Source organism: Megascapheus bottae, chromosome 6 (genome assembly GCF_031878675.1).
Source record: "Megascapheus bottae isolate mThoBot1 chromosome 6, mThoBot2.hap1, whole genome shotgun sequence".
Classification (NCBI taxonomy): Eukaryota; Metazoa; Chordata; class Mammalia; order Rodentia; family Geomyidae; genus Megascapheus; species Megascapheus bottae.
Genome location: NC_143514.1, coordinates 45650307 through 45661286, shown reverse-complemented (window position 1 = coordinate 45661286; position 10980 = coordinate 45650307). Strand labels below are relative to the sequence as shown.

Sequence of the window (10980 nt, the reverse complement as noted above, 5' to 3'; positions counted from 1 at the left end):
GCTATGTCATTAGGACTGCATTGGAACTGAATTTGAATCCTGGTTTTGCTTCTTATTAACTGGGAGAGCTTAGGCAAGTTTCTTTGCTTCTCCATTTTCCTCATCTGTGAAACAGGAAGGTCATGATGCCTAATGAATTTGTTTGGAATTTTAAATTAGAGTGTAAAATTCTGACCCTGATCTTGGCACAGGACAATGTTCAGTAAATGTCAGCTATGGTCATAGTCAAGGTGTGGGGCCCAGAACTGAACACAACTTGATCTGGGATAGCTGGCCCAGAGCTGGAGTTCTGCCTCATGTCTGACTTTGGCCCTCATATGCAGCAGCCAAGGATTATTGGCCCTTCTGGAAGACACAGCCTCTGCTGACTCACCCCAGGCTGCCTGGTCTCTTTACTTCTTTCTCTAGAGCTGCAATGCTAAGTCATGTCTCCCAACCGTTCCCTGGAGCTGTTAGTGTGGTGGAGTCTTGTCCAGGGCCTGACATTTAGGCTTGTGAAATTCCACTGTGGGTACATTTAGCCTATCCTTCAAACCTGTCTTGAACTTTGGTTTTGTCTCCTAATATTTGCTAGTCTGTTTTCTAATAGGATTTCCTCCCATCTCAATTCATATAACAGAGTACAGCCTGGAAAATGGTTTGAAAATTCTGTTTTCTTCATATGCCTCTCCTGTGCAAAATATTTCCTTGCCTGCTGAATGCATAATATTCGAACTCCTTAGCCAGCAACCAAGACATTTTCTGATCTAACATCAACCAGATTTCTGGACTGTTTTATTTTTTTGTTCAGGTCCAAGTAGGGACGGCAAGCATTTTCATATCACATGATTTCTGAGAGGATTAAATGAGATCATGCAGGAAAAGCACTTAAAACATGACTTTCAGGAACTGTGAGGGGTCTGTGGTCTTCAACCATACTCAAACTGATAGGTTAGCTTAGCATCATGTTATGGCCATGGGGCCAGAGACTGAGTTTTGTCTCACAGAGCAGAGGCAGAGACAGTGTTTTCTTATGTCTGTTCCTGAGGCCCAATTCCCATGGGGCTGTGTGAAGAGGAACAGATGAGAGTCTGGTAGTAAATTTTGGCTGTTAAATTGACTAGATTGGAGAATGCTGTTATTTTATTTATTTATTTTTTGCCAGTCCTGGGCTTGAGCTCAGGGCCTGAGCACTGTCCTTGGACTTTCTCAAGGCTAGTGCTCTACCACTTGAGTCTCAGCACCACTTCCAGCTTTTTTCTATGTATGTGGTACCAAGGAATTGAACCTGGGTCTTCGTGCATGCTAGGCAAGCACTCTAACCACTAGGCCAAACTCCTGGCCCTGGAGAATGCTGTTATACTTTGGGTTTTGAATGTTCCTCAAAGATGGGGCCCAAAGGCCCATGTGTTTAAGACCTCGTCTCCGGTGGCTGTTTGGAAGTAGTGGAACTTTATTTTTTCTTTTTTGCCAGCCCTGGGTCTTGAACTCAGGGCACTGTCCTTGGGTTTTCTCAAGACTAGTACTCTATCACTTGAGTCACAGCATCTCTTCCAGCCTTTTCTGTGTATGTGGTACCAAGGAATCGAATCCAGGGCTTCATGAATGCTAGGCAAGCACTCTACCATGAGACCATGCTCCTGGCCAGAAGTAGTGGAACTTTTAAAAGGTGTTCAGCTCATTGGAACTATGCCTTCAAAGGTGATAGTGTAGGCGGATGCTGGTGGCTCACCCATGTAATCTTAGCTACTTAGGAGGCTAAAATCTGAGAACTACAGTTTAAAGTCAGCCAGGGTAAGAAAGTCCATGAGACTGTTGGTGCTAAATGTCTGAGGAAACATGAGTACTAAAGGGAACCATGAGCTTAAGAAACCTGATTGTGCTGTGTTTGTGTGCTCTAAGTGAACCTACCTTTTGCTTTACAGGGAGACAGCTTCTGCCACTTCCTGTACAAACACCCTGGAAAAGAGAATCTGGAATGTGTGTAATCAGACTATTAGATCTCAAAACGCAAACATGCGACATTCATGGAGTGTTGCCTTCCAGCAAGGACAGTATGTTGTAAGTGCCCTTCAAGCACAAGTGATGGTCAGGATGATAGTATTGGTGTCCTATGCTTTACCTCTCTGGCATGGGAGGTTTTCCTTTCAGCAAGAGCCCTATCCACTGCCTTTCATGATATACATAGTTCCCTCATGTCCCTAATCCTCCAGCTCCATCTGTGATCTCTGTATACAAGTCCCAGTTGTCCAGAAAAATCTCTCCTGACCAACCTCAACTCAAAGGAACTCCCATCTCTGAACTCTGTGTCTCCTCCTATTCTCTCTGCATTTAGCAAATGCTGCGTTCCTCCTTTCAAGCTTTTGCAATGTCTTCACCTGGAAAGCCTGATTACCTCACCACATCCTTTGCTGATCAGCTAGATGACATTGCCTCCAGAAAATTTTCCTGATCTCTCCCATACCTAGCCTGGATCAGGGGGAAACTATGTGTGCCTTCCTCCCCCCTACTTTGTCTCCCTCCCCCCTTCTTTTGGGGCTCCAGCTCTCCCTTGGCTGGCCTTTTTTCACTCAAGGCTGGTATCTACTTCTATCTTTTCCTGGTTAATTGGAGGCAAAAGTCATGGGCTTTCCTAGCTGGACTAGCTTCAAATTCCAATCCTGAGATCTCAGCCTCCAGAGTAGTTAGGATTATAGATGTGAGCCATCAAGTGCCTGTAGCTTTTCTTGCCTTGATTCTCCTTTAGAATTAGAAACTCTAGAAGATCCTTGTATGCCCAGTACCTGGTTGGCACAAAGATAATTAATTATATTTATAAGTGAACAATTAGGCCCAGATTGTGGCCTAATGGCAGAATGATTGCCTCCCATGCATGAAGCCTGGGTTCACTTCCTCGGTACCACATACACAGAAAAAGTCAGAAGTGGTGCTGTTGCTCCAGTGACAGAATGCTAGCCTTGGGAAAGCTCAAGAACAGTGCCTAGGCCCTGAGTTCAAGCCCCAGAATTGGCAAAAAAAAATCATTAGTATAAGTGAATGATTATATGAATGTAAGAATGCTTGAACCACATATTTATGTAACAACTCTATCTTTATTGGAATCTACTGCAGAATGACTGGTAGACAGTGCTCCTTCAGTAAGTATTTAGCATTTGTAGACTGGTTGGCAAGTTATGCAATGACGATTAGTCCTTATATTTCCCTCTAGAACTGTCAAGTCCTTCTGACTTTAGAGGGTATCTGTGGACCTCTGCTTAAGAATATCAACATGATCAAAGGTACTATTCATTCTAACTTTACATAAGGGGAAAATTCTGGTAAGCCTCTTCATAGTAATTTAAAATCCATAAACTTCATATTCCTTTAACTTAGTAAATATCAAACTCATTTCATCCTTAATAGTCTACAAAATCAACACTAGCTTAAATTAATGGTCTGTTTGTAGCTTACATGGCAAGTTTCAATTGCAAATGTGTTTTTACAGCACCTTTTGAAGGTTGATGTTGGAAAGAGTGACAGAGAAGTTCCCACCAAACCTTGGAGTCCAGTTTGAGGCTAGAGCTTGGCTTTCCATGGTATGATAAAATCACACCAAAGAAAGGAAAACAGAGAAGCTCAAACCAAATGATATGAGCCCACATGACACTTGGGGAAGCGTAGAACACAGTGGAAGGAAACGTAGTCCTTTAGGGTCATATGAATCAACGCTTAAGTCTGCTTCTCTCAACTACTGAGCCTCAGTTTCTTTCTTGAAAAATCAGGAAAATAAAACACACAGCATAGGATTGCCATGGAGAAGCCAACAAGGTAACATATGTGAAAAACAAAAATTGGTGTGGATGCTGGTAACTCAGGTAATCCTAGCTGAGTTGAGGATTTTAGTTTAAGGCCAGCCTTGGCTTACAATTGCAAACTCCTCAACCAATGCTGAGTGTGGTACTATAAACCTGCCATTCCGACTATGGCAGGAAGTTGTAAAATACACAGTGCAGGGTTCAGGCATGCAGTCTTGGGAAGTTGAGATTGTGTCTCAAGAAATGATCTGGGCTGGACGTTTGGCTCATCAGCAAGATACCTGCCTACTGACCTGCAGGCTTTGAGTTCAAATCCTAATACCTAGAAATGCAGTCCCTAAAAAAATTTAGGGCATTGTATGGCACAGAGTAAGCTCTCAACAAATGTTAGCTATTAATGTTACTAATTTTATAACCAGAAAAACCTAGATTTCTATGCTGGTTCAGGTACTTACAGCTGTATGCTGGGGCCTCCAAAGCAGAGGAGCGTAGAGAAATTGTCTCGACAGACTTCAGCCTCAGTTTTATCATCTACTAGGTGGGGGCAGTAATAACACCTGTCTCATAGGGATGACGTGATGATAACACATTGGAAAAGGATCTGTAATGTGCATAAACAATGTACAAAAGACAGTAAACAGTAGCATCAGGTAAAATAATAAAATTAATTATTCTTTGAAGCTTTTTTCCCTTCCCAATTGCAAAGTTTGTTTCTGTGTGAGCATAAAGTACTAGAAACAATACTTATAAAGCACCTAACCAGCTGAGTACTGGTAGCTCGTGTCTGTAGTTCTACTGACACAGGAGGCTGAAGTCTGAGGATTCTACCGAGTTCAAAGCCAGCCTCGACAGAAAAGTTCACGAGACTTTTCTCCACTTAACAACAAAAACGCCACAAGTAAACATGTGGCTGGAGTGGTAACCTTGAGTCAGAAACACACCCACACCCACACCCACACACATTCTTTTTAAAGCAACTAACTCAAGGTTAGGCACGTACCCAATAGATACCCGAGATGAAAGCTGCTGTTTCTAGACCCATTCCCTGCCTCTGTCTGGTTTCCAGGCTCTGGATGAATGAACGCAGCCATTTCCATTTTCGGGGGCTACCCTGACAGCACTGAGTAGAGGGTAGGGGCAAAAGGGACTCCATCAACTGGAAACCGCAACCTGGAAGTGAACTTCCCTCATCAGCGATGGCGAGTTCCAGCAGCTGGTTCTACTTTGGGATGGATTGGATCCTCCTGTGCTCCCCTTGCACTTTTTCCTAGGAGGAGCAAATGTTGTTCCACGGCTAAGATTTAGAAATTGGCCACACTGCATCAGAAAGAGATACCTCCGCTGCAAGGTCAGGGTTTCCAGGCCAAGCACCCCCCACCTCCAAACCAGCAACCTTTTCAGCCTGCTGGGGAGCCTCCAGCCAAGAGTCAAGGTTGCCGGTGGCTCCTCCACCAAGCATTGTCCCTTCCTGTCATTGGCTGGTTACCATCCAGAATTCCATTGCAAAGGGTGAGTCACGTTCGGATGTGGAGAGCACGTTAAATCCCAATTTTTAGGATGTGACTGTTCGGAGTGCAGAACAAGAATGTGTTTGATTTGGGGGGGGGTATGCTCTCTAAATGCCTGCCTCATAATTTCTTCCATCCACCCACACTTCTGGTGGGGTTCTTCTGAGGCCTGAGGGCCCACCTGAGTGGGTACTGGAGGATGTTGTCTGAATGGCTGGCTGTTCTTACCAGTGCCTGAGGCTGTATAGAGTCACCCCAGGGATGAGTAAACCAGAGGAGAGCAGAGTCCGGATTCTGAGCTTACTTCTGTGTGGCCTCAGGCAAATGCTTTGCCTTCTCTGAACTTCTGTTTTTCATTTCCAGACTGAAGAGTAGGGGTATATTCTCTAGAATGCTCCCTTGCAGCCCTTTGATTTTTTCCCCTCCCAAGTGCTCACAGATACTATGCTGTAATTGCCCAATGGGGTGCAAAATAGCAGCCTGCCACTCATTCACACTTGACTGGTTTCAGCTCAGAGTGAGGCACTTTAGAATGCCATTTAATTAACTGAATGGATAGGTGCAAATACTTAGGATCTTTTCTGCAAGAAAGAATAGTAAAGGAGGGAGGAGAGGCATCCAGCACTTAGTTCTTATTAGGTAGTTCCCTACATGTTGAAATACACCTTTTCTTGCCCCCTTTTCAAGTTCTAAATCTAATCACTTCCGTGTGTAGAGAAGAAAATTGCACCTAAAGGGAAGATGTAACTCATCATCTCACTGTAAGTGTACAGTCAAGGATTGCAATCCCACTAGACAGGGGCTATCTCTGTGTGTGTTTCTCTGCTGGATATTGAGGCCCTTTCTTATTGTGGCTAGTGTATAAGAGTGCTGAGGCCAGAACAAGTCCTGAGCAAAGGTGGACTGAATGAATGAAGGGAATCTTGAGGATCCGTATGTAGAAAGCCAAGGCTCTTCCCAGGCACATATGATGTAAAGTAATCCCACGAACTCCATTTCACATTCTAGTCATTCCCCCAAAAGCTTCCTGGAGGAGGATGTCCTGCCTATTTTATAAACAGTGAGGTGGACACCCTTACATGCTCACCCCCAGCTCTCCCTTTCCACAGAGCAAAGCCTCCAGAAACACAAAAACACTTCACAAGAAGTTGTGATGCTAGTCCAGAGACTGTATCCTAGTGAACGTAGGAGAGACCAGAGCCCAGGAGTCATGATTCCCACAAGAAGTCTTTCTGAGATAGAAGCACGTCAAATTTGAAGAGTAGTCATGCTTTTAGTTAGTTAGTCAGCAAATCTTTTCCAAGTTCCTATTTGCATCTTGGAACTTCTAGGTACCACTGTAAAACAGGCAAAAATAATGTATTACTACCCATGTATCACTTGTCTTCTAATTGGGGGGTCGAATGGAGCAGGAGGTATATTGGTTTTCTTTGACTGTCATTAGAGATGGCCATGAAGTAGATGGCTTAAATCAATAGGGATTTATGGTCTCACATTTTGGGGGATATGTGTGTGAAAGTGTCTGAGGAGTGTGTTCTTTGGGAAGCTGTGAGGGAGGATCTCTTGCACTCCTCTCTCCCATCTTTGGGAAGATACCACATTCATTGGTCTTTCTGGGCTTCCAGAAATACCATTCCAATCTCTGACTCCTCCAATCTCTGGCTCCATCTCTGCATCACCTCCTTTGGTGTGCCTTCTTCCCTTCTCTTTTCTTTTTTATTTTTTGCCAGTCCTGAGGCTTGAACTCAGGGCCTAAGCACTGTCATTGGGCTTTCTCAAGGCTAGAGCTCTACCACTTGAGCCACAGCACTATTTCTGGCTTTTTTCTATATATGCAGTACTGAGGACTTGAACCCAGGTCTTCATGCGTTCCAGGCAAGCACCCTACCACTAGGCCAAACTCCTGGCTCCTCCTTCTCTTTTCTTATAAGGACATTTTGTCATTGGATTTAGGGCCCACTTAAATCTCCCAAAATTCTTTCACAAATAGAATTATCATCATATGTTTTCTATACATCCCTTTCTCTTTCTGTATATTCACACCCTGATTGTACTGTGTTTCTGGGGAGTCCTGGCTAACAAAATGGGCCAGAGTAGAAAAGCAGTTACTTTTCTCTTTGATTTTTAATATAGCATTGGTCATCAATTAGAAACCTCTTAAGATTCCCTTGGGGAGAAATGTGAGACTATTAAAATGTGGATTAGGCAAGTCTTGTAAAATAATACATAAGCAAGATCTTCTAGAAAAACCTAACTAGACTTACCAAAAAAAAAGTCTAGATGAGTCATAGAGACTCAGAATTTATGAGTTCTTTCTACTGTAAGAACACGGAGGCGCAGAGAGAGTGTCTGGCTTGTCACAATGCATAGCTTAAGGGGACAATATTGACATTAATGCCCAGATAGTTTGATAACCACTATTTGATGCCAATATAGTGAATTCAGGATTCCCACTCTCAGTTCCATAGCTCTCAGGCAATTTCAGGCCAATGCAATCCAGTGTCGGAATGGGATGATGATGAAAGAAAAGGAAGTGTTTTTCCTCTATTTTTCTTTCTGCACTCCTGGGTGGATGTTTAAAATACAGGATTTATCCATGGCCCTGGGTTGTAAGAAGAAATATTTTGGAGTCAAACATATCCTGGTTCCAGTCCTAGCTCCTTGCTTACTGGTTGCTTCATTGCATAAGTACCCCATGTTTGCAGTTCTCATTTTCATGTGAAGATTGTAAGCTAAAGCATGTGAAGAGCTCCACAGGAGTGCGGAGGGGAGAAAGGAAGCCAAGTTCATGCTGCTGTCCTTGCCCTTGAATTCCACAGTAGCCATGGGTGCTCACATGGTTCTCATCATGCATGTGTTGTCTCCCTCCACCATGGGAACTCACTTTTGTCTCTGGCTCAAGATTGTTTCTCTCTTGCGCACGCTCTCTCTTTCTTTCCTTTTTCCCTCCCTACTTCCTCCCTTCCTTTCTTCCTCCATCCTTCTCTCTCTCTTCCCCTCATACCCCAAGATGGTCTTGCTAAGCCAACATCAAGAGAGGAGAACAACGATTTCATGTTGTACCCTTTTTAATTCACTTTCTTCTAAGATCTCAGGTATTATTCAATGACATTTGTGACATGGGAGTTAGAAAGCTTGGAAGGAATCTGGGTTCTTCCGCTTGCTGACCTTGCAGGGTCCCTCTGAGCCTTGGGCTCCTTCTTTGCAAAATACTTCGATCTTGGTGAATGAGATCTAGAGAGATCCTCCAGTGTCCAGGGCCTCATGGTCAGCCGTATATGAATTTCCTTCCTTCTCTGACATAGGAACTCACTTTGAATATTCTTTCAGTGTTATAACACACAAGCCATGTTGGTGTTCAGGAAGGAGTTATTGAAATACGACAGCAATTACAATGGAAATTGAGTTCATGGTAGGGAGTGATTATCATGGACCTGGGACTAAGTGCTTTCTACCTATGGCTCTTAGAGCAGTTCTGTGGGTAGATTATCCAATCCCAGTTGTCAAACGGAGGGTGTCAAACTTGCCTAAGGTCATAAAGCCAACAACTCTAATACTACTAGAGCTGGTCATTTGGAGATTTTTTTTTAACTTTTTTTTTTTTTGCCAGTCCTGGGCTTGAGTTCAGGGCCTGAGCACTGTCCTTGGACTTTCCTCAAGGCTAATGTTCTACCCTGAGCCACCGTACCACTTCAGGCTTTTTCTATATATGTGGTACCGAAGAATTGAACCTGGGTCTTCGTGCATGCTAGGCAGGCACTCTACCACTAGGCCAAACTCCCGGCCCCCATTTGGAGATTTTGATGAACAGTAGGTAAGTAGTAGGACTATACCAAGCCACCATACTCAACCTAAAAACTTGGTCTTTCAAGAAAGTGGTAGAGGCTGCATTATTAACAAATATGCCATTTCCCATGCTTTTCAGAAATGACTTTTGACCTCCACTGACCCTCTGAAAGTCCCACTGCCACCAAAAGAACTCAGAGACAACAAATTATATTTTTCACTCTTTTACACTAACCTGGGGTTTTAGTATGTGAGGAAAATGGCAACTAGAGCCAAAATGTTAATTACCACACTTAGAACCTTGTTTAAGCATGATAAATTATACATTTATCGAACATAGCAGCTTCAAATTTACCAACAGCTTCCTATGTAATGATTCATTTGCTGAAGGTATTTTTTATTTTCATTTTTTTGCTATCTTTAGTAGTTGTACAAAGCTTTTAATCCAATATATCCATTTATAAGTACAATGCATCTTGATCAATATGAGTCCTTCCATTGTGCTCCCCAATCTCTCTCAACCCCATCTGGTTCCATTTTGATGAAAATATCAAAGGTAATCATAAACACAGTTCATTGGAGGATCTACTGAGCATGAAAAATTATTAGGCAATTTAATAATGGCCTAATAAATGTTTGTTTCAACAGTTGGAAAGATATACATTTCCTTAGGAATTAGGTATATTTATTATGCCATGGAATCTGCGAAGTTGGTTCTTATCTGATCCCTGTGATAGATGAGGAGGCAGAAAGAAGCGCAGAGAGGTTAAGAAATGGACCCAGGCTTACACAGTCAATCAGTGGAACTTAAAACCAGGGCTTTCGGACTTAAAAATTTGATCTTCTCTAGAATTTTGCTGCAGCCACTTAATAAGCCATAGCGTAGGCAGACATCAGGCCAACTCTGCAGTGGTAAGTGAGTGTAGGAGAGTTGAAATAGGCTCTCTGCTTTATTGTCCTCTCTAGAGAGCATCCTGCTTAATAGCTGTACATGGGGGCTTTGGACCCAGCTCACACGTGCCTAGTGATGGGACCTATGAGTTCTTAATGATGGATAGCCTTGTCATTTCAGCAGCTCATAGCCTCCAGTGAAGATCGAGTTGGTGTCTGTGTCCTCAGCTGTGTTCTGCCTTGTGCATCTGAACCAGAGCATGCCCCATCATCTCCACATGCTTCAGATGACACACCATCCTTTCAGTGGGGGCCACTGGAGTCTCGGCAGGGAAAGCTCACTTTGTGGGAGGCTCCTGTGAATGGAGGCAGCCCACAGAGCCCCCTTGAAGCAGATCAGGCCCTGACTCACGCTGAGCTGTCCCCCACCAGGCTGAACCCGACCCAAGAGCCGCCCACCTCTCTTGCACCACCGCCTTCTTGGCATAGAACTCTGGCTGTAGCCTTTGGTCTCTGGGCTGCAGAATTACTCACTCACGGATTCTTCCTTTGGCATCTGCCAGGATCCAGGAAGAGGGCTTTGTTGTCTCTCTCCCTCAGCTCTTTCCCTGCCTCCTTTATTGGCCAAATTGCTGCAGCCACAGATAAAATTTATTCTCACTTCCTCCAAGAACCAGAATCATCCAAGCACTTGAGAGACAGGGAGAGGGAGAATGCCAGGTCTGGCTTCTTGCCGCTGGAGGAAGAGTTAGTCACTTTGCTACTGCTGGCCGAGAGCGATGGGAGGTATTAGGGGGAGGAAATGCATTTCGGATGAGTTAGTGGAGCATGGTCTCCACCAAAATTGCCTTTTTATAAAAAGAGAAAGTGGCATGCTGATTTCCTGATTTCCCCCTCTGAGACTGCTAACTTGAATGCCTCCTCATCACCCCCCACCCCCAAGCCGCCCTTAGCAATTCCTGCCTACCCAGAACACAGAAGTCACAGGAAGCCTGTGATAAAGGTGGAGTCGAGAGAATAAG

At 43.9% G+C, this 10980-nt stretch overlaps 1 long non-coding RNA gene across 1 annotated transcript in view; it reads left to right on the top strand.

Annotated features, from left to right (window-relative positions):
• The first annotated feature begins 1913 nt into the window (after nucleotides 1-1913).
• Nucleotides 1914-10980, top strand: part of LOC150061742 (uncharacterized) — a 40786-nt gene continuing 31719 nt past the window's right edge. Inside the window, exon 1 of the long non-coding RNA XR_016535851.1 lies at nucleotides 1914-2040. This is a non-coding gene — a long non-coding RNA (uncharacterized LOC150061742). The remainder of the gene's footprint in view (nucleotides 2041-10980) is intronic.